Source organism: Amblyomma maculatum, chromosome 9 (genome assembly GCF_055883805.1).
Source record: "Amblyomma maculatum isolate TAMU_Amacu chromosome 9, ASM5588380v1, whole genome shotgun sequence".
NCBI lineage: Eukaryota > Metazoa > Arthropoda > Arachnida > Ixodida > Ixodidae > Amblyomma > Amblyomma maculatum.
Window position 1 is genome coordinate 61,358,437 of NC_139352.1, and position 23,346 is coordinate 61,381,782.

Genomic DNA, 23,346 nt, shown 5'->3' on the forward strand with positions numbered 1-23,346 from the left:
GCATAATGTTTGCTTATAAGCAAATTTGAGGAATTCGTTACGGAAAATGTTCTGTGCTCTTGATATAGCACCTACTTCCGGCCTTTTGAATCGCCTGTGGTGAGGGAAATGAGATCAGCGAGTGAAGCAGGCGCACCAGACTACTACGAGGTAGCGAAGCACTGGAAGTTGTAGATGAATATGTTTACTTAGGACAGGTAGTAACCGCAGATCTAGATCATGAAAGGGAAATAACTAGAAGAATAAGATTGGGATGGAGTGCATTTGGTAAGTATTCTGAGATTATGACTAGTATCTTAGCGGTATTGCTCAAGAGGAAGGTATACAGCAGTTGCATCTTACACTTACTCATCTATGGAGCTGAAACATGGAGGCTAACGGAAAGGGTTCTATTTAAGTTGAGGACAACGCAGATGACTATGGAATGAAAAATGGTAGGTGTAACGTTAAAAAATAGGAAGCACATAGAGTGAGTTAGAGAAATAACTTGAGGAAATCAAGAAGATGAAATGGGCATGGGCAGGGCGTGTAATGCGTAGAGAGGACAACCGATGTTCGCTTAGGGTAATAAACAATTCCAAGGGAAGCAAATCGTCGCAGGGGACAGCAGAAAGTTAGGTGAGCGGATGAGGTTGAAAAGTTTGCAGGAGTAAAGTGGATGCAGCTAGCACAGGTAGAGGAGTATGGGAGAGGCCTTCACCCTGCAGTTGGTATAGTCTGGCCGATGATGACTACGAGCCATTGGAAACTTGTCCAGCTGCAATGAACTACACGGTTTGTTTGTAGCGATTCTGCTGTGAATACAAGCAGGTGCTTCACCATCTAGCCTGTCATGCCCACGACAGACAAAAGCACACTTGGAGCTCTTATGGAGGTGATGCCACTTAGGTGCCAGTCACTAAATGTGTTTTCAAAAGTGTTGGAAAGTCATACAGGGCCTATCGCCAGTGTGCTAAAACTAAGATAGCTCAAGCAATAATTTGAGCAGCCACAGAGGGCCATAAAGTAATGAATTTGAAGGGGAAAAAGGCTATACTTAAAGTGCCACCTACCTTCCCTGAAGGCGTTACTGGCCAGTACCAAGAAATTTATCGGCACAGGCGCAGGATCAAAAAGAATATGCACAAGATAGAAAGCAGAAATGTACTGTTCATTGATGTGAACTTCGAACTAGTGGCAATACTTGAGTGCATCAAGGTGGTGAAGTCCACCTTTGAATCTTACAAAACAGTATAAATCTCTTAGTTAAACGATCTTCAATTATGAAGTGTAGAAGGCAGCATTCCATTTGCTGCTATTTAACCCTTTGACTGGTTTTGCCGTACAGGTGCTGCGGCTGTATGCCGTCCCGCGGCGTTTTTGCAGTACGGGTATTGCGCTAAACGCATAGCGTTTGAAATAGTTCGACACTGGAGGTGATTTTTTTTTTTTTTCGAAATATTCGACAGTCAGAGTTAAGTGAGGAAGCTAGAATTCTATTATTAAAAGCGAGTCTAGAATCTTGCTCCAAGACATAATGTGATTGCTCCAAAACTCTCGTTTTATTGCTTCAAAGCTGCTCCGAAGTTACTTTATTACTGCTCCCTGAGCTGTTCTAAAATGCTTGAGCCTGCTTCCACCTGTGTAAATATATTCACTTTCTTCCTCTATACGGCGCTTCAACCAAGAAAAAGCTCGGTTATAATTTCTTTTCCGTGTTTTTTTGTTTGTGTGACTAAACTATTTAAACTAATATTCTGCCTTGAGGTCTAAACCAACTTAATAATCTCCTTAATAATAAGTAAAGCATATAAGCAGAAGGAGCGATCACTTTCACTTTGACATTAGATGTTGCAGAAAGTCAAGTTCATCATGGTTGACAGCAAAGTCTTGTTCGTTGTAATAAATTTATGACTGTATCAATACTTGTGCATGTTACTATTGGAATGAGGTCTTTGAGATTGAGATATATGTGGTCAGAGGTAGGGAGATGAACACAGCACCGACTGTCAACTGAGGTTTATTGGAAAACGGAGGAATTTATGCACATTTTCATAACATGTGACTCAGCCGAAGTCAAAACGTCATATACACATATACCGGTTTTCTCTCCTAACAAAGCACTGACAAAAAAATAAATAAATAACAATAAACAAGAAATCACAAAAATCCAAAACACAAGTGAAGTAGTATACACCATGAGCAAGCACATGCCTCACCGCTAAACATTCGATGAAGACAAATGAAAAAGCCAGGTTGAGCTGTATATGGGCTTCTGTTGTCAATATGTAAAGTATGAATGAGCAGGATTAAGTCGTGTCGTTAGCCTTAAAAACCACCAGATATAGAACCGGAAACTGCCATACAAGAAAAGATATAACAATACTAAGCGTTTTGAGTAAACCTACGCTACTTACAGGATCTCAAGTTCTTTTTCACTGAGCATTATTGAAGGTGCACTGACGCACAAGCCCTTTTTCTGTTTGATGACTCTTGCCTCCAGAATCTCTCTTGTAATCTGCTTGTTGCTTCTACCAATAATCTTTGTTTTGTGAAGCCCAGTGCTTAAAGTCTGGCTCAATCGGAGGGGGTCTGTACTGATTCGAGCATTGGTGGAAAGGGAAATAAAGAGAGAAAGTGGCTGGTTGCCTGTTTTGCAAATCGTTTTATACAAAGGGGAGAAATCATTATTTTTCTCCATCTCTGGTTTTTATTAATACTCAATGTGAAACTGTTGAAACGATAGAGAAGAAATCTTCCAATTACACCACTGACAAGAACAAAACAATGATTACTTGGTTTGTATTCTTACAGTCCTCATGCTTGAATTCAAGCTTTTGGGGATCTCAGACCCCTCTTAAATATTACGGGGGGGGGGGTCTCTGACACACCCCCTGGCTTTAAGCCCTGTAGAAGCCAGGGCATACAACCTGTGCACCTGCTGCAGTGCAAATCAACGTTTCCTTCGCAGATGTTTCTTTTTTGCAAGTTTTTCATAGGTATAATTGTGTTCTCAGAGCCATTCATTCATCTACCCGTTTGTCTAATGTAACATTTCCCACAGCTTAGTGGGATCTCGTACACCACACCTGTGCTGCAGGGTACAAATAAAGTCTGGTGTTTTATGCTACATGCGCGTTGCTGCACACCACAAGTTTGAGTGATCCTACAAAGCTTCAATAACTTTTCCGAAGCTGTAAAAACTACTTCGATATTTACTTTTTTGCCTATTCGTTTCAAATCATGCGATATGCTGTGCAGATAGGGTATTGCAACCAGATTTTGTTGTTGTATTCTGTCCGCTGTGTTAGGCATAGCTTCCTTGACGTTTGTTTTCATTTCTTTATAAGTTCCTTCAGCAACTGAGATGACACCATGTTCCGGATAGCCGGCTTCTTTCAACCTGTCAATTTGATGAATGAAGCTGCTTTCCAGGCATTTTCGAGATTACCTCATTCTTCTTTTGACACCTCTTCCTTTCTTCTGTCACTAAATTTCATGTCAAACGTAAAATGGGAACAAATTTTCTCACCATCCCGGCACATTTCATTTTCCTCACTTTTGTTTCCAGACCTGGTGGGCTTGGCTAGTCTTGCATCAGCTGACGGACTGGTTGGCTTTGGTGATCCGTACTCGGGACATTCTCGGTGCCTAATACTCCGTGTCATTAAAGTTTCTTCCTCCTTCTCCCAGCGCATTTCTTTCTTTACCGTTTCCACCTAAAGCATCTTGTCCCAACTATATCTCTCATTTGCATTAACCTAGAACACTGCTTTTCCTTTTCACCATTGCCATTCAGTCCCCCATTCATCTTGACTCTCCTTCTTTTAATTGGTGTACCTGGCTGGAGTCCTCCATGTCGAAGTGACAGATGGCCCTGGCTCTATAAGTTGCAAACCTCTTTGGCACTCATTTTTGTAGCCAAATAAAGTTTATTACTACTACTTCTACTAGGTCTTGAAGTACAGTTTAAAGAGTTGAGGAAAGGTCTACAGGAACCAGCATAGCTGAGAGCGAAACTTAAAAAACACAATTAGACCTTAAACTTGGGTCGTTTTATTTTGCAGTTCATAACTTATATTTTGGATAGTTCCAATGAAGCTCTGAATGGTCGCTTTTGATTGTGCTTCTCTTAACATTTCTAACTGAAGGTATGAATGCATTCTAGAAAAGAAAGCAAAAGCCTTCAGGGCTAGGCTTTTTTTGTGCTAAGTGTTAAAATTTTTTATAAAAATTTGGCATTGGCAGAACAGCCAACTTGAGTATTAAATTTGGGTAAAATGAATTCTGCTTTAACCATACACTCTAAAATTGCCCAGTACTCTTGCTGAATTTTGGGGGTGCTATTAAAATCACTTGTTTTGACATTTCAAAAGCCTTTTTCTGTTTCTTCTTTGGCTGCATATACTGCAGCTAAGTCTCTTGATTTTAAGCGAGTATCTCAATTTTAAGGCACTTTTGATGACTCAGTACTCGTGCCTTTTCCTTTCTTAGAAATTTTTGCCTCAAATTCAAGTTAGTTTTTTATTTCGTACAAAGAGGAAGCAGCCACAGTTAAACAATTACTGTAAGTGTCTTGATGAGCTGGCCCATCAGGTGATGAGAAATGCTTTGTATATACGGATTCACTAAATGAGAAGCATGGGCATGTTCAACTCAAATAAAATTAGCTACCTTTTCTTAATCTTCAAAAAGCATTTGATACAGTGACCCTTAAGATTTTAACTGCCAAACTGAACTACTTAATTGTCTTCTGCTGTCCATTTATTGCTATTCTTATGAATTTTTGCATCAGATTAAACAACCAAATCAAACCTGGTGATAATGTATCAGTAAAGGGGGTTGTAAAGGGTGGGGTTTATTCCATCTCCCATACTTTTTTTCCTTAATTTAATAACACAAGCCCCAAAATTTAAACTTCCACGAGTTTGTCCTTCTAGAATGAACAAATTGTGTTCTGAATGCAGTTTCAGTGAATAAGAATCTTTTGGCACCATGCAGGGGGTCATGCCGACGCCCATGTCAGTATCTATATCAGTGTAAACTTTCCCAAAACATAATTCTGTTGGCGTATTTAGCGCAAGAAATTTTTATGCGCGGGCTAAATTGAAACCACTGTGATGATCGAGCGCGTACCTGGCCATAACCTCCTCTATTTTTTTTCGAAGAAATAGAGGAGGCTATGACCTGGCTCTCTTATGAGCCCGTTTCATATGTGCGGGTATACCTTGCTCTCGAAGCTTGCCGTCCCTCCTGTGCGCTACGAAGGAGCAAGTGACAACTTCGGAGCAGTACGCTGCCATCTACGCTACCTGCTCGGGTAGTTTCGGCCGTACACAGGCGAAACCGAAACTATACAGCGGGTGAGCGCAAATCGCCACGCTAGTCATGCATGCTGAATACGCGCCACGCACCGCCGCGGATGTCACTCCTTTCATAATGTTCGGGAGCGCCCGGGAGGAATGGCTAGCGAAGCGATCGTACAACGTACACCCGTACATATATATGCCGCGCGCACTAAATTATCCTCGACCGAAAGGTTTCGTTTTCTGCCATGCGCGGCCTAAATTCATGTGCTAAAAGCGGGGACTATAATGGTGTTTCCAAAATTTAAAAAACTGATATAGATATTATAATTGCGACCTCAGCGAACCTATAGCTGTTAGTAAATGAGGCGCTAGTGCGCATGACTAGTTAAAAAGTATTATCAGTTATATACCAGCGCCTGCTTAATTAATTGTTATCGCACCGCATACACGGGCACAATTAAAAGCCTCCAGCCGAACCAACCCGTGAAACTGCATGTTAATTCTGCAATGCCCGCAGTTCCGGCATAGTTTCTTTTTTCACGACTCGCACCCGCAGCAGCGGAGGCTGCAACGAATTGCATGCCGCCCGTAAGCGTGTACGTGGCGTCGATCGGCATTGCAGTGCACCGTTGTGATCATTTAAGAGCCAACAGATCCCGTACGTCTTTGTTGGCCAGCGTGTATAAACGAGCGACTCGAGCAGGGTAAGCCATGCTAATTCGACCAGGGGGCGACTTCGTGCCAGGAATTGCATGGTTGCGATTTTATAGGAAGTCGAGATTGAATTGCGATGGCCCAGTGGAAGCTAGGTGGAACGGGACTGCATGGCCATGTCACAAAAATGTAGCAGCCGCGGGCAAAACCAAGCACCCAACAACGCAACAGTGTCTTCTGCAGTCCCCCCCCCCCTCCCCCGCTGTGCTGGTGCAGTTGGCGTACTCGACTTCTGTGTCCAAGGGTGTGGGATTCAATCCTGACTGGGGTGACTGCTTTTCGATGGGAGCGAATACTAACAAGGCGCCCGCGTGTACTGCGCGGTACGGTAAAAACCCAGCTAGATGGTCGAAATTCTCGGAGCCTTCCACTATATACGGCGTATCTCATAGCCTGATCGAGTTGCTTCGGGACCTCATAAACCAAACCAAACCATATTTTGCAGTGCAGTTTAATTCGTCCCCCACGTGCCCACCTTGCATACACAGCATATGTAACGCGACTCATTCGAACATTTGACCTCGAGAGCTATTATTCGAACTGAAGTGGAAGCGCGAATTTTCATGTGGCACTTGATCTCAGTGCGTGGTTATGCATATGTTTGTTGTGAACATAAAATATGGAAAAAGAAGTAATTTTTTTTTACTATATATTTTGCGCTGCCGGATTTACAAGCAATGATATGTCCAGCAGCCAAATGACCGTTTATACAGGACAATTTGTTCAAATTATTCCATATTGGTCTCTAACAAATTCAGTGCGTAAGATATGCATCAGAGTGAATCGCCGAACTTTCATCCTCTGATGTGCTCTTTATTCGCTTCGCCGATTACGCGACTGCCATAGGGCTGCGCTGTAAACTAAACTCGATAAAATATTTTATTTATGTGCTCAATTAGTAGAGATGGCTTACCTGCTTATAGTGCAATAATCAGCGAAAATTGATGGCCATTAGCAACCAAACTGGAAAGAGGGTTGAATCTGTGCCGCGGAGGGCGTGGCGTCGCTAGGAGAATCGACGGCGACGATGCGCCGGCGGACAGCTGCCAGTCGATGACCAGACGCATAGCATGCTTGGTTTGTAAAGGTGACCACTGCTCAAGTGCTGCCGATACTTTACGTCGCAGTCGACAAGAAAGAAGTGAAAGCGATTAAATTGATTTACGTTGCACTCTCTCCAGGCGTTTTAATTGAGCGGTAGCCCGTCCATGTTTGGTGTCAGTGCTGCGTTTTCATTTTTAGTATCAACCAAGCAGCTCGATTAGACCATATTAATTGTGCTTGAGGGAGTATATATGACAAACACTAAGTGACGAAGATATATCAAATTTTCTTTATTAAAAATAGTAGTTGGCAGGGCCCTTACCTGCAGGTATACTTAAAGCCTGATAGCATCTGGTTTAAGCACCCTTCCATATATATTTCATGGAAATCAGGTTAAGCCTAGCTGAGTCCACTTAGAAAGGTACCCTCTCACAAAACATGGCTTGCCAGTGCGAAAGCACGAAGGTGCTGTATAGAAACTAGCAGATGTCGTCCTTGCATGATGGAAACTGGCAGCTTGAAATATGAAATCTATATGTGCCAGGAGGAATTCTATGTAATATTAAGCATTGCAATACTTTGCTTGAAAGCATATGCTTTTTTTTTTTTTTGCTCATTAGTTTCATTCACAGTGAACATATGAGGTGTCTACTCGGAGACATTTACTCTATTTTCCTTTTCCAAAAGCTTGCTTCGTCCCTGACAGAGTACTGCCAAATTTTTCAGTTTTAAGCTAAGAAAATTTCTCACTGCAAAATTGGAAAGTGTGCCAAGTAATTAAGTAAGGCAACAATGCTATGCTTCAGAATACTCAGGCTACTGGAGGCATTAAGCTGAAAGTTTCATCATTAAAATCTTGTCAAACATGAGGATAGTCCGAAACTGAATTGATAAACTACTGATGTTAATACTGCATTTATGGTTCCAAAAATGGCTGGGATCACACGTGTATGCTGATGGTACAGTGTAGCAACTTTTGTTGCTATACGTACCTTAATTACTATTTCTCAATTTTTGGAACGCTGTCATCTTGACAATGCTATTTTTTTAACTGCCAATTTTACTTATAATTACTGTGCCTAAAGGTTAAAGGTGTGGGAAAGGTTATACCAGAAACTGAAATACACATAAATTGAGCAAATGCAACAAATATTTCGGGGGCACTTCAGCACCGCTGTTAAGGAAAACATGCCACAGCATTTACGACTCCTGTATCCTCATCCCTGTACATTTAGTTGGCTACTTGTTGACTCACCAATCTTAGTTTGCACTTTTATCACACATACCAATTTGTAAAATTACTAATTACCACATTATGTAAATGAACTCCCAACTCACACATCTGACGGGATTCTGAAAGGCAATGAGTTTTTCTCATGTCAAAGGAGCTGCTTGGGTAGGCAGCTGGACCATACCATGGTCCTCACATCACACAGACCAATCCATCCGGTCATACTATCTGCCACTCATCCTTGTCGCTCAAATTGCCTTTTTTGGTAAATATGGCCTTTTAATGCAGTCACATTAAATTAGGCGAGGGCTTCAACTATTGTTACATGTAAAGAATTACTGCACACGCTTTTTATGCCCTTTTAGTATGCTGCCTCACCATCCCAGTAGCATAGAGGCACAGCAATAGTGTATTATGCGGGCATCCAAGGTTAGAATCTCATTGCTACAAGCATGTCACCTCGCTATTGAACACAATTCACTTTGAAGGGCCAAGATTTCAATATTTTAGTAAAGTGATTAGCACTGCCAAATGTTCGAGCATTACATGAGGTGACAGTATGGGTGTAAGTAAGCATTGCAATTAAGAAAGTTGCTGCTCATCTGCAAAATACTGAATTAAACAAATCTTATGCAATTCAACAAACACCACCCACTTTGCCATTTTATCATCAGTCCCTGCCTGCAGTTCGAAACATCTTCATTGGGCTTACCTCTAAAAATTGTCTACGAAATATATCTGTGAACTTTTCTTACTTCACTGGTTTTGCGGATTATTTCCCGTCTCAAAAGGAATAACAAATACATGTGGTTCTATGACACATACAGTAAATACTTACCTTACTAGGTAGGTTACAAAAAGAGAAGTAATGCAGAAGGTAGGCAGTCTAATTTTATTACTCCAATCATGTGCGTTAATAATGAATGAAAAGGCACATAAGTAGGAATACTTTATTTTGACACAGAAGCTATGGCCAACGTGTGTGTGTTGCCATTACGCTCGTAAGTGAAGTGCAGACTTGCGAGTACACTGTTGAGCCAGTAGCACAGGGAGCAGTCAACTTGGGCCAGGGAATGCCATGCTTTGAAAGGTGGGCAGCTGTTGTGATCTCTCGACTAGTATCAGTCACGTGCAGGATCGGCTGTCACGGGGAGAAAAAACAAAAGAATGCAAGCTCAGAACAATAACAAAACACCCAGAGAAACTCAGAGATGTACCAAATTTAAATAAAAAGATAGCAGGACTGCAGCTAATGCAGCAGCTCATATATTCTAATAGTGGATTTGCATATGGTCACTACACCCTCAAAAAGGAAAGAAGCACAAATGCTGAATTCATGACTCGTCAAAGGAACCAGACAAGAAGAAAAGTGTGCACCCTGTAGCATAGCTCAAGAATGAGAAAAGCCAAAACAGCGAAAAGGTTACCCTAAGTAAGGCCAGTACTAGTGCTCTCTGCATGCGTGTGACAATGTATCACTGCAGTGCATATGCACAGCAGAAATGGACACCATGGGTGGTAAAGAACTTTATCAACACTGGCCGCAGACATCAGAACAGACAGCTGATTGTGCTTTGGTATAACGCAAGCGTGCGGGCTTTGGTAGGTTGTGAAGCATATAAATAAACGTTGAGACATCTTGAAAACCATGTGTGCACATTTTCATTTGCTGCTGCATCCAAGAAGTTTCGCTTGCACTGTTCATTAGACGACATGCGTTGCTCTCGGATTGTAGCGTTTGTCGACTACACAGCATGATTCCAGAATTGCGACTGACTCAGCTGTGAACATTTCATTTTTCTAAACTTGCGAAATCCTTCCTATGGGCTGCGAAAAAGAATGAGGAACTGTTCCACCGAAATGTAGTCGCTCGCCCTCTATAATGCACATGATGGCAGCCATAAGTCATTTTGTGCCAAACAGTAATTTCCATACAAGTAACAAGAAGTTCTCAAACTATGTGACAGGACCATAGCTATTTACTTTGAGGGTGGCCACAGCAAACGGGCAACAACCACAAGATGGGCAAATCCCTCACCGAACTACAGGACCACAACAGTTGCTACAATGCTAGCATCATAAAACCTCTGGCTGTCTGATATATGGTCCTCATCACAAATACACCAGTTCATGTTGTTAAGGAGGCTGTCCATGAGCATCATACTTCTCAAAGCAGCTAAAAAATATTGCAAACAGAGACCAACACTTGATTTTAAGTGCAGTAGCAGCACTACTAACATTCAGTGTGTTAATGGAGTATAGACACCCTGAAACAGATGACAAAAATTCAATTATAAATTATTTAGCGGTTGAAGATAAAAACCAGGTGATGATCTGTACAGAGTAATGTTTTGCATGTCGCTAACAAGCAAAATGCGACCAAAATTAGGTGCATATGCTCCTGTAAGATGAAGTGCTGCACTGGCCTAGCCCAAGCAGTGAGAGTACCTCCAGTCAAAACGCTTTCAAGTGCCATCATCCATGAGATGGTTGCCCAATAGCAATCGGAATTTTCATAATGCAGCGTTCCTTATCTTCGGCCAGCATTTTTCCAGCCAGCGCTTGTCACACGTCTTATGTGTTCTTCTTTGTCCTTTGTTTTTTTGCGCAATTTTTTATCCAATGGATCACCAACTAGCCCGGCAATACGCTCTTCTCAACAGCATTTTTCACTCTTCCCAATGGATGCAACCCTCCCCAAAACTCCAAATTGAAGACATCAATTCAGTCATGCAGAATTGTCAATAATGACCTGAACCACAAACCAACTTGGAGAGGTGGAAGCAGGCTCGAGCACTTTGAAGCTATAAAACGGGGGTTTTGAAACATTCAAATTGTTTTGAAACACGTTTCTAAAGTCAAGATTTTATTAGCTGAATTTTTTATACCTGACATACCAAAATAACCTATTTGATTCCTTTTTATTCAAAGATCAATGCATTGCTGAAAATGCAAGACTAACAGCCAAAACATGTATATATGTTTAAAATAACACAAATGACCTTAGTGTAAAGAAGACAAAGAACAGAAAACGCTGCGGCATCGCCATCACCATCGCTTGTCTCCGGCGCCCATCTCGCTCGCGCTGGAGCTGTGCCCTGCGGCTGGTAATTCGATCCCTTGTGCCCAAAGTACTGCCAGCGCTAGACGTTCCAACCAACCATTAAATCCACATTTCACTTGGTGGAGGTCAATCTGAAGTTCCCTGTACCCATCTCGCCCTGGAACTTCGCAGCAGAACATTGACTACCCCAATGACGGAGCCGACGTCATTGCACCTGCCTCCGCCCGTCACCTGCACAGGTGCGCTCCGTCAACGGGACCCGACTACCTTCAGCGGAAGCAGCGATGACGACGTCGACGATTGGCTGACCACTTACGAACGGGTCAGCCGTCACAATAACTGGGACGACGACCGTAAGCTCAACAATGTCATCTTTTACTTGAGCGACGTCGCTAATCTGTGGTTTCGAAACCACGAGTCGGACTTTTCCACCTGGGCGAATTTCAAGACTAAATTTTCTGATGTCTTTGGCCGCCCCGCCGTCCGAAAACTCCGCGCGGAACAGCGTCTTCGATCGCGACTACAGCTGCCCGGTGAAACGTTCACCAGTTATATTGAGGACATTGTTGATTTGTGTCGCCGCGTTGACCCGACCATGACCGAGGCCGTTAAGATACGTCATGTCCTCACAGGAATTGATGCCGGCGCTTTCAACATGCTTATCGCCAAAGGTCCCAATACGGTCAAGGAAATATACGACCTCTGTCAAAGCTACGACGAACTCCGCAAGGAGCGTGCTTTGATTCGCCAGCCTGATGCATCACTCGCTGGATTAGCCGCGGAGAGGGAGTCATCTAGCCTCTCTGAAGACATCAAGGCTTTTATACGTCAGGAGGTCGCGCGCCAACTGTCCCTACAGCCATATGTTAAGGAGTCGTCAACAACTGGCCTTGTTCCGGAGCTTCGCCGTGCAATCCAGCAGCATGTCTCTGAAGTCCTCCCTAATCCTGTTCCTCAATCAGCTCCGGTCGCACCCTCAACGCCATTACTCACGCCTACAGTTTCATCTTCCGGCGTTGCGCCACTGAGCTACGCTCCAGCATTCGCGCCGGCTCCTCCTCAAGTATTGCGTCGCACGTATGCCGAAGTCACTTCAAGTCCACCGCCTGAGCCAGCATATGCCTATGCTTCGCCCCCCATGCGGTCCGCACCAACAGCCTTTGCTTCCCCCTTGCGTCAGACACCATCTCCATGGCGCACTGCGGACAACAGGCCTATTTGCTACCACTGCGGCATCCCCGGACACACTACACGCTACTGCCGGCGCCGAATAAATATGGCCTTTGCTGCACGGCCTGCGCCACCTTATTTGGCCCCCCAGTTCCCAGTCCCATCGGGTCCTCCAACAGCACCCCCTGAACCTCCGGACTTCCGCCCTCGTCGTTCGCCATCACCACGTCGCCGCTCCATTTCGCCAATGCGCCGACGACCCGCTACCCAGCCGGAAAACTAACCGCCGCAGTTCGCGAGGCACGAACTGCGTATCCGACCGAATTTCAAAGTCCTCGTCTTAATCCCGCGAATGTTATTCCTGTCATCGTTGAAGGTGTTCATACTCTTGCGCTCGTCGACACCGGTGCCGCTGTATCAGTTATCAGCCAAAAACTCTGCCGCTCCATCCGAAAGGTGACTACGCCTCTCGAGGGACTATCGCTTCGTACCGCATCCGCTCACAGTATACAGCCGACAGCTATCTGCACTGCTCGCGTCGTCATTGCTGCAGCCTTGTACATCATCGAATTCGTCGTTCTCCCCACATGTTCTCATGACGTCATTCTCGGCTGGGATTTCCTGTCCCAGCATCATGCTATCATTGACTGCGCCAGTCCACAAGTAGAGCTTATTGAATCGAGTGATGCACCGTCTGATGCCCTGCTCCACGAGCCGTGTCCTCGTTTTGCGACCAAACTCCTCGTAGCACATGACACAACCATCCCACCCGTTAGCGCTGTTCTGGTTCCCCTCACTGCCTCTTTTACCACCGCCGCGACAGTCCTCTTTGTGCCCTCTAACGTTGTCTGCCGCCGCCGCCACTTACCGCTGCCGTTTGCCGTCCTTGACATGAAAAACGGCGCTAGCACACTTCTGGTAGCCAATCCTCTTCACTCTCCCGCTATGTTGATCGAAGGGGAGTGCCTCGGCCGCATCGAGCCCGTGGACCTTCTGTTCACCTTTGATGATGTGTCATTCCCTGTTTGCCAAGTTGACGCCTTGACTCCAACTCGTGTGGCTTCAGATCCGCTACAGCGGGACCTTTTTGACCATTCCGTGGACAGCGCTCTAGAACCGCGCCACCGCGAGCAACTTCTTGACCTTCTACACCAATTCCGCGCCTCCTTCGACATTCCGCAATCTTCCTTGGGCCGCACGACGACCGTTTCCCACCTCATCGACACTGGCGCTCACCCACCTCTCCATCAGCGGCCGTATCGGGTGTCCCCGACTGAGCGCCGTGTTATTGCCCAACAAGTCGATGACATGCTGCAACGCGGAGTAATTAGAGAATCCTGTAGCCCATGGTCGTCTCCTGTGGTTCTAGTTAAAAAGAAGGATGGCTCCATACGATTTTGTGTTGATTATCGCCGCCTCAACAAAATCACTCGTCGTGATGTGTACCCCCTCCCACGAATCGACGATGCCCTAGACTGTTTGCAAGGCGCAGAATTCTTTTCCTCACTCGATTTACGCTCCGGGTATTGGCAGGTGCCCATGGCAGAGGCGGATCGTCCTAAGACCGCCTTTATTACTCCAGACGGACTATACGAATTTAATGTTATGCCATTCGGACTCTGTAACGCCCCAGCCACATTTGAAAGAATGATGGACACTGTACTGCGCGGCCTGAAATGGAACATCTGTTTATGCTACCTCGATGATATCGTCGTCTTTTCAACCGACTTCCCGACCCACCTGACTCGACTTCGCCAGGTCTTCACCTGCCTAACCCGCGCCGGTCTTCAACTCAACCTCAAAAAGTGCCGCTTTGGTGCCCGCCAGCTCACAATACTCGGACATGTTGTGTGTAAAGATGGAGTTCTGCCTGATCCTGAGAAGCTGCGCGCCGTCGCTGACTTTCCGAAACCGACCACTTTAAAACAACTGCGAAGCTTCGTGGGCCTCTGCTCGTACTTTCGTCGTTTTGTTCGGAATTTCGCAACCATCATAGCCCCCCTTACACAGCTCTTGAAAGGCACCCCTAACCTCTCCTCTTGGTCGCCAGCCTGCGATGATGCATTCGCGACACTGCGCAATGTTCTGACGTCACCCCCAATCCTTCGCCATTACGACCCTACTGCACCTACAGAACTTCACAGCGATGCCAGTGGTGTCGGCCTCGGCGCCGTCCTCGCCCAGCGCAAGCCTGGCTTCTCCGAATACGTTGTCGCCTACGCAAGCCGTGCTCTCACCAAAGCCGAGTCCAACTACTCCGTTACCGAAAAGGAGTGCTTAGCAATCGTGTGGGCTGTAACGAAGTTCCGCCCTTACTTATACGGCCACTCCTTCGAGGTAGTTACAGATCATCACGCTCTCTGCTGGCTCGCGTCTCTCAAGGATCCGTCTGGCCGTCTCGGGCGCTGGGCTCTCAGGCTTCAGGAATACGACATCCGTGTAGTGTACCGCTCTGGCCGCAAGCACTCTGACGCCGACGCTCTTTCTCGGTCACCGGTGCGCTCGCCTAACTCATCGTCCCCTCCTCAAGCATTCTTGTCAGCACTCACCATTGAGGATATGCCTTTCGAGCAACGACAAGATCCTTGGGTTTCTAACCTGCTGGATATCCTTAGCACTACTTCCGCGGCTACGCATCCTCGGGCACTCCGCCGACAGGCCTCCCATTTCGCCATTCGGGACGGCCTTCTCTACCGCAGGAACTACAACTCAGACGGCAGAACGTGGCTTCTTGTCATTCCGCGCCACCTCCGCTCCGAGGTTTGTGCCCACCATCACATTGACCCTCAAAGCGCTCATGCCGGCGTCCTCAAAACCTATGATCGAATTCGTCAGAGGTACTACTGGCGGGGAATGTACAATTTCGTACGGCGCTACATTCGCTCTTGTACCGCCTGTCAACAACGCAAGATTCCTCGCCACCCCGCTGGCCCTCTCCAGCCTTTACCTTGTCCAGCTCGCCCGTTTGATCGCGTGGGAATCGACCTTTATGGTCCGCTACCATGCACGGCCGCTGGTAATCGATGGGTCATCGTCGCAGTCGATCACCTGACCCGTTACGCCGAGACTGCTGCACTTACCGCGGCGACAGCCCGTGAGGTAGCCCATTTTCTTCTACACCACTTCATTCTTCGACACGGCGCCCCTCGCGAGCTACTGAGTGACAGAGGTCGTGTCTTTCTTTCCGAAGTAGTTCAAGAGCTCCTGTCGTCTTGCAAATCGTCTAGCGTCTAGCGCTGGCAGTACTTTGGGCACAAGGGATCGAATTACCAGCCGCAGGGCACAGCTCCAGCGCGAGCGAGATGGGCGCCGGAGACAAGCGATGGTGATGGCGATGCCGCAGCGTTTTCTGTTCTTTGTCTTCTTTACATTAGCAACAATTTGGAACAAACTAGTAGAAAATGCAATGCTTGTTTCTATACTTGACGCCCGAACGATAAGTTTGACTAAAAACATGACTCTTTTAGCTTGAGAAATGTGGACTATACCACTATGATGTGCTCAAGCACCACTAGACTAGTTCGGAGTTCACATCAATAAGCAGCACATTTCCACTCTTTATCTTGTGGATATAATTTTTTTTATCCATGCCTGTTCTGATAAAATTTCCAAGGTACTGATCAGTAATAACTTCAGTGAGGATAGACTGCACTCAAGGATAGCCCTTTCCTCCTCCAGATGCCCTACTCCACGGCTTTCTGTCAGTGGCTTCTCATGTTTTCGCTTGAGTGGCACCGGAGCTTCCTTAATTTTAACATGTTAATGATGGGCCCTCCATGCCTGCCCAACACTTGTGACATTTCTAATGATTGACACCTTCATGGTGTCACACCCATAATACTGTATGTTTTTGTCTCACGTATGTTTGACAAGCTTATTATTAACAAAGAGGTTCAATGAAATAGATCTATGACTGCCAGAAACGAGGCTCATGCTGGTCTGGCTTATGGGATTTAATGTCCCAAAGCAACACAGGCTATGAGAGGCTCATGTTCTTCTATTTAGCAGAAAAGGAAAAAATTGAGGAAAGCATATAATTAACTAATAAAAACAAAATCTGCATTGGTGATGAATGGCAATTAGCAGTGTATCTACTCTCAAATGAGAAATAACTCATTGCAAACTAGGAAAACAAAACAAAAACAAGAAACATGCCACTGTTGAGGTCCGAGACCTCCACATTATGCATCCCATGCTTTACAAACTAGCTACAATAATGGCTGTGCAATCTTTTACTTTCAAGCTATTTATGTTGCATGTATCCCAACATAGACAGCGTTCATCAGTGCTAAACTAAACCACAGCAGCAGACGTGGGAATGCCCTGTAAATACAGCAACAAGGTTAACGACTGGGCGAGTTGGTAATCATTCATTTTAAACCAGCCAAAAGACGAGACACAGAAGCCAGCCTCATCTCGTTCGCTTCTATTCTCTGTCTCGTCTTTTGGCTGGTTTAAAATGAAATACAGCAAGTGCCAAGTAGAACATGATGTGGAGCGTGGTGTCTGAAGGGTTGTGTATGAACGAGCCGCGCCGGCGCGGCACGCCACTGCTCGTAGTGTGCCCAACCTCCGACAGGCAGTGAGACCCACGGATTCGGGCAGTACGGCCAGTGTGACTCTTTCGTCTTCCCATGATAACTCTAGACTTAGAAATTAGCTGAAAACGAATGCATTAGTTTAGGCCGTTTACAGTCTCCAAACACACCATGAAATATGTCAGCTGTATTGCATTTCGCTTCTGCTTAAAGGGGGACATGGCTCTTAAAATTATTTTCCAATTTTTGACTAAATTTGATAAAACCTGGCATTCTGATTCAGTTTCTTGCACTGATTTCAAACATGCAACCATTTTTCCAACTGGCCAATTAGTTCAAGAGATAATGAAATTAATTGTTCATAATTTGCAGAAACAATGAAAAAATAACAGCACTACAAAAAAATTCACATGGACACTTTGCTAGGTACTAGAAAGCATAATGAATACAATGTTAGGAGCATTTCTTTTTTTTAAACAAATATTAGCGATGTTATAGCAGTTCAAAGTTTTCAATTTTGCTCTAAATCAGACAGGAAGGCACTCACATTTGGAGCAGTGAATTTTAAACTGCTATAACATCGCTAATATTTGCTATACAAAAGTGCATGTAACATTGTATTTGTTATGCTTTCTAGTACCTAGCAAAGTGTTCACGTGAATTTTTTGTAGTGCGGTTATTTTTTCATTGTTCCCGCAAATTATGAACAATTTCATTTTATCTTCTGAACTAATTGGCCAATTGGAAACATAATTATATATTTGAAATCAGTGCAAGAAACTAAATCAGAATACCAGGTTTTATCAAATTTGTTGAAAAACGTAGGAAAAATAGCTTTAAGAGCCATGTCCCCTGTTAAGGATGGCGACAACGAGACAAACGCGAGAGCTGCCGCTTTCAACTATTGTGACAAGAATTCCCCACCGGAAAAGAACGCGGGGTGTTTGGCCAGACGGCGACAGCAGCCCAAGTCGGGCAATCGGGAAACAAAAAGGTTCAAGTGAATCTCGGCGTCTTCCCCCCTGGGTCAGTACCCTCAAGCCGGCCACGCGGTCATCCCCTTCGTCTGGCCGACAGCGCGCAACGGCCCTTGCGACGCAGACGGTGTGGCCCAGACCAAGTCCTCGCTAGCCATCTACACTACGCTTCTCCAATTCGTCTTGCCGACAGCGCGCAGTGGCGCGTTCGACATGGGTGTGCCCCCGACAATGGGACGCAGACAGACGCCGATCGACGCAGGTGTGTGCCAGACTGTGAGACGCCGGCAGTCAGTGAGCTCCTCGTGTGCTGCCCTTTACACTGCCACAGCGGCTTCCTCCTTCCCCACCAAGTCTAAACTTTCGAGGGGGCCCCGAAAAAAGAAAAAAAAAGAGAGAGAGAGAGAGAGAAAGTAATCGGATTTCTTGTGAGGAGGCTTTAATATTTAGACACCGCGTGCAGCAAAATATAACATTAAAATCTCGAGGAAACGCAAGGTAGCCAATTGCATGTGTATGTAGTCTTCACGCCATGCCAAAACGGCCGTTAGTTAAGTGTAGGTATCACCTCCGTCAAAGAAAGAGAAAACCAATACTTTTCCCAATTTAATGTATCTGTGAACTGGAGGCGACGGTGGTAGAAGAAAGACAAGAAGCTCAGGCGGCGTGCCCGCCCTGTGGTGTGCGAGAGGCGCTGTTATATCATAGCTATATTTATCGCACCGCCGCCAGGGCCGGCATGTGTTCTGGCTGCAATGCTCTTCGCTGATTCTGCATGTATGTAGTCTTCACGCCATGCCAAAACGGCCGTTAGTTAAGTGTAGGTATCACCTCCGTCAAAGAAAGAGAAAACCAATACTTTTCCCAATTTAATGTATCTGTGAACTGGAGGCGACGGTGGTAGAAGAAAGACAAGAAGCTCAGGCGGCGTGCCCGCCCTGTGGTGTGCGAGAGGCGCTGTTATATCATAGCTATATTTATCGCACCGCCGCCAGGGCCGGCATGTGTTCTGGCTGCAATGCTCTTCGCTGATTCTGCATGTAGAAGGTCCCCCCCCCCGCCTCCAATTTCCCCTTTCGAGAAAGATGGCGCCGTTGCGGCAGCAAGACTGTATCAGTGGCTGAGGCGTCCCGAGTGTTGAACAGCAACCTTGGAAAAGGCCAAACCTCATAAAGCGTTCAGACGTTGGCCCTTCCCAGTGGTTTGTATGAGGTTTCCAGTTCCTAGTCTCCAGTGGTATACAAAACTGACCATATGCGGAAGCACCTTATCGCAGACCAGACTGTCTGTGCTCGCTGATAGCTTAAACAGCCTCATCCAGCGTTACTCTAATTTATTAGGCGAATGCCACGCTGCATCACACTAGAGTAACCCGCACATGGCATTTTAAGCTTTAAAACATGCAAGAGCGGTGTCTGACTGCTGCTCTTCAGTCACAGAGGGGAGTAATTTCATATATTCGTTTGAATCGTTCAATGGGCCCGCACACGTCTAATTGCTTACGACATTAATTGACTCATTTAAACATTGCTCATTCAAGATTTATCTTATTTCAACGTCAAGGAGATTTCTAAACTCTATCAAACCTTTGCGGCTATTTCTGTTATGAGACGTTCCAATCAACAGCTAAAAATGAAAACCATACCCACGTTTGGTTTTGAATTTTCTCACAAAAAAAAAAAAAAAAAAAAAAAAAGAGCTATGTCTGGAGTAATGGTCCCCAACCGGCTCAAGGTATGAGGATGCTGTAGCACAGGCGTTCGGATCACATCGGCAACATGGGGTTCTTCAATGAAACTGTCATCTATAGCATATGCCTGCCATGCTTTCAGCTCCGACCGAAATGCTGTCTCCCAATTAGGATCAGACTAGGGTATCCCAGCCCAGTACTCGAGAGCTTTAATGACTAAGCCACCGCGGTGCCGTAATAAGTAAATAAATAAGCTATGAAGACTAAACCTTTCTCTCGGAGCGTAGCAGTTATTTCATCCGTTTCGTTGCTGCGACGCCGCGGATTTTTACTCTGACAAAGTGACTATAAATCAGACATCGGCTTTCTGTGTACAAGCCCGAATCCGGCTCGGGCCCGCACGTTTAAGTCCACCCCGGGTCCAGCAAGAATGTTCACGAGTCAGCCCAGACGACCCGTGGGCTGAGCCGCAGCCGGCTTTTGGGCCGGCCCACGCCCACTCAGTGTCGTGTGAAGCACGTGCTACCTTCACCTGACACCACAAGGTTTGACGATCTTTTATTTTTTCGGTTCTTGGGGCTGCCTTTCAGTGGGTGGCTTTCTACTTTTTGAAGTCTGAAAGGTAGGCAAGGCCGGCAGAGAATATCGTGGGGACCGCTTCCTTTGCTAGCAACGAGCAACGCTTTGTAGCACATGCCCATTTAACTCTGTCATCCATGTTTTGGACACAAACCTGGGCTTCAAATGCCCCTCACAAACAGTGACTGTATAGCTCGGTCCTAACTTGGTATGCCGGCCGCCATAGCTGAAGCTGTTCGACATCTTTTCGCACCGAAAGAAGCTGACATTTTTCATTGCAGAATACGTAGTCTGTATCACAGTGGAGAACAATGCACGTTTTTTCCACATTACATTACAACTTAGAATATACCATGATCGAAGAAAGGCGTAGAGCGGGGGCGTCAGCGAAAGTTGAGAACTGACTGCCATTCCTTGCGGCAACCAGCGAACCCGCGGCCACCAACAGTCAACGCAGTCTCTCGGCAGCCTACAGAAATCAGCGCATCGGTATCGCCACTTACTGCTTGGTGTGGAGCAGCCCGCTCACGCATTTCTATTCTAACACCATGATGCGGAGGTTGTGTGTCCGGGCCGACCAGTGGCATATGGTAGTTTTTTGCTTGACAATTACCTCAGACAAACTCATTATGAAATCCATTGATAGCCACGCCATTATGGGCATAGAGCAGCGGTCTCAAACTCATATTGCTACGTGGGCCGCATTGACAAAGCCTTTTCTCTCATGATCCAGGAGCCAGAAAATAACAAAACAACAGGAAACAAAGTACAATAAATAATGATAAAATGAACAAAAATGAGCACAACTTCTTTTTTCCAGACCAAGCCCTTCCATTATTGCAAAAGAAAAGCAACGTGTGCTCCTTTCCGCTTGAATGCCGGACAAAAGCAGCTTCAGGATCGCTCGGAGAGAGGTACTGAAATGACATACCCGTTAATAAATACCACACTTATAATCCTCAGCAAGAAAAAAAAAAGCACACTTGGAAATAAAAGAAAAGGCAGGATGTCTGGCTCCTTGCTTTTGAAGGCATAGTGATGTCAAATGAAAGTTCATGCAGATTAAGTGGTCAACGCCTTATTAAAAATGAATGCATACTAACTGGGTACTAAGTCTAAGCTTATTTTAGTTTGAAATTAGGGCTGGTGGTAATGCTTTCTAAACGTTAGCTGAAAATTGAGCTGGGCAGACTGCATCACGCAGCTTTGCTGGCCGTGCTCCAAGACCCCTGGCATAAAAGGATCATCTCTGATGAGCGGAAAGAGACTGCACGGCGCTGCTGCGCCAGAAGATGCAGGAGATGACAAAGCAAGTGAGTGCGAGGGCGTGCTCACAATTCTTGCTGCTACAGTGAGCCTCATTTGCTAGGCTGCTTTGATTAATGTGAAGCAACCCTGCCACAATCGGCTGGTAGGCATATCGGTGCCCGGAGAAGTTGTCACTGTTTTTAGCTGCTCAACGGCCCTGATAGTAACCAAATAAATAAATAAATAAAGTTCTTGCAGCAACTTTGTCACACGCACAAAAAAGCGACACAACCAATCTGTGCAGGAATACCATTCGTTAAAGAAGGCAGCTTTGCTAGTTTCTCACAGCGAATTGAGAAGACAATATAGCGTGGTTTGATCTTCCATCTCGTGCAAACATTTGTTTGTTTTTGGAGCTAGTCTGGTTTTCTTAGTCTGAATCAACTGTTACATTGCACACTGTTTGCGATGCATTAATTGCAGCTGAGAAAGAAAGGCTGCGAACTACAAGCTGGACACCGCAACTGCAGGAAGCTGCAGGGATGCTTGCTTATTCGAATCCTTTATGCACTCTATGCAAACTGGTGACCTGTGCCATGTTCCCCATGTAAAAATTAAAACAAATGGCCAGTCCCGGTGGCACAGCAATTGTTTTGAAATTAAGTACAGGGCTCACCTTGTGGCGTTGGAGCATATGCTGCCTCCGCCTTTCATAGTCCCATTTGTTCAGCCTCAGCAACCAGCAAGCCCATGCTAGACTCCAAAACACATATCAGGAAGGTCCCTGCGTACAAATATTAGACGTCAGCTTATAAGCGATGTTTACACACACAAAAGAAATTAAGACAAGTACAAGGCGAAATCGCTTACCTCACCGTAATTAGAAAGTGGCCCTGCATACACTTGACAGTGCGCAGTCATAAAATGAGGTATGAAATCATTATTCTACACCGCGTCATTACAATGCGGGTCACACAAAGGCTCACGTCGCACAAATGGTTAGTACGTCGTGGTGCACCGAAACAAAAGCTTCCCACACAGGCCTGTGTGATCCTCGCCTTTCCTGCTTCTACGCGTTGTTTTGTCATGTCCTAGTATCTCTTTAAGTCCCTCCATCAGCTCAAAGACGTTACAATCAATAAATATTCATCCAGACCGCTGAGGAAAGCTCACCCAAGTTTCCCGCCCTTTTTAGGCGCACGCAAGACTGGTAGTCAGGCGTGTTTTACATGACTGAGACTTTCGTGCGGTTGGCCTAATAAACGGTATTTAACAGCATGTTCATTGGTGTAGAACTACGGTGAGCTTTCGATTGAAACTTTCTATAATACACCTTTGGGCCGTTTGGGCCCACTGCCGGCCAAGCAGGCTCAATGGTCGTCAACAGAACATTTGGGCGCAGGGAAGTTGAAAACTAAATGTAGAGTTCCAGACAGCGGGCAATGACTCAATACATGCATACTGAAATATCTAAAAAATAGAAAAAATTGCTTACGTACCGTACAACACGAGAGCGCACGGCTGGCACGGCGACGCAGCTCCCACGGCTCCGACGACCAGCCATTCTGCTACTAAAAACCAAGACCGACTGAAATACAGACCTGCACAGATAGCACTGCTCCAGCGCGCACCTTCTAGTTCATAGCCTTCGCCGCTAGGGAACGAACACTACGGGTAACCTGGCGCTACCGTAAACCTGTTAATAAGAAGGGTCTATTAGTTCTGTCATTTTTCTTCGTCGTTATAGTTTATTTATCTGTCCACGCTGTAATGCACAAGCACCTGTTCTGCGCATGTGCAGCG

General features: G+C 45.6%; 1 long non-coding RNA gene across 1 annotated transcript; it reads right to left on the reverse strand.

Annotated features, from left to right (window-relative positions):
* Window positions 1-9,213: 9,213 nt before the first annotated feature.
* Window positions 9,214-23,122, reverse strand: LOC146179181 (uncharacterized). Its single transcript, XR_014700707.1, has 3 exons — window positions 23,043-23,122; window positions 22,220-22,327; window positions 9,214-9,418 (listed from the first exon to the last, which is right to left on the reverse strand). It is a non-coding gene; the product is annotated as an uncharacterized LOC146179181 (long non-coding RNA).
* Window positions 23,123-23,346: the final 224 nt, after the last annotated feature.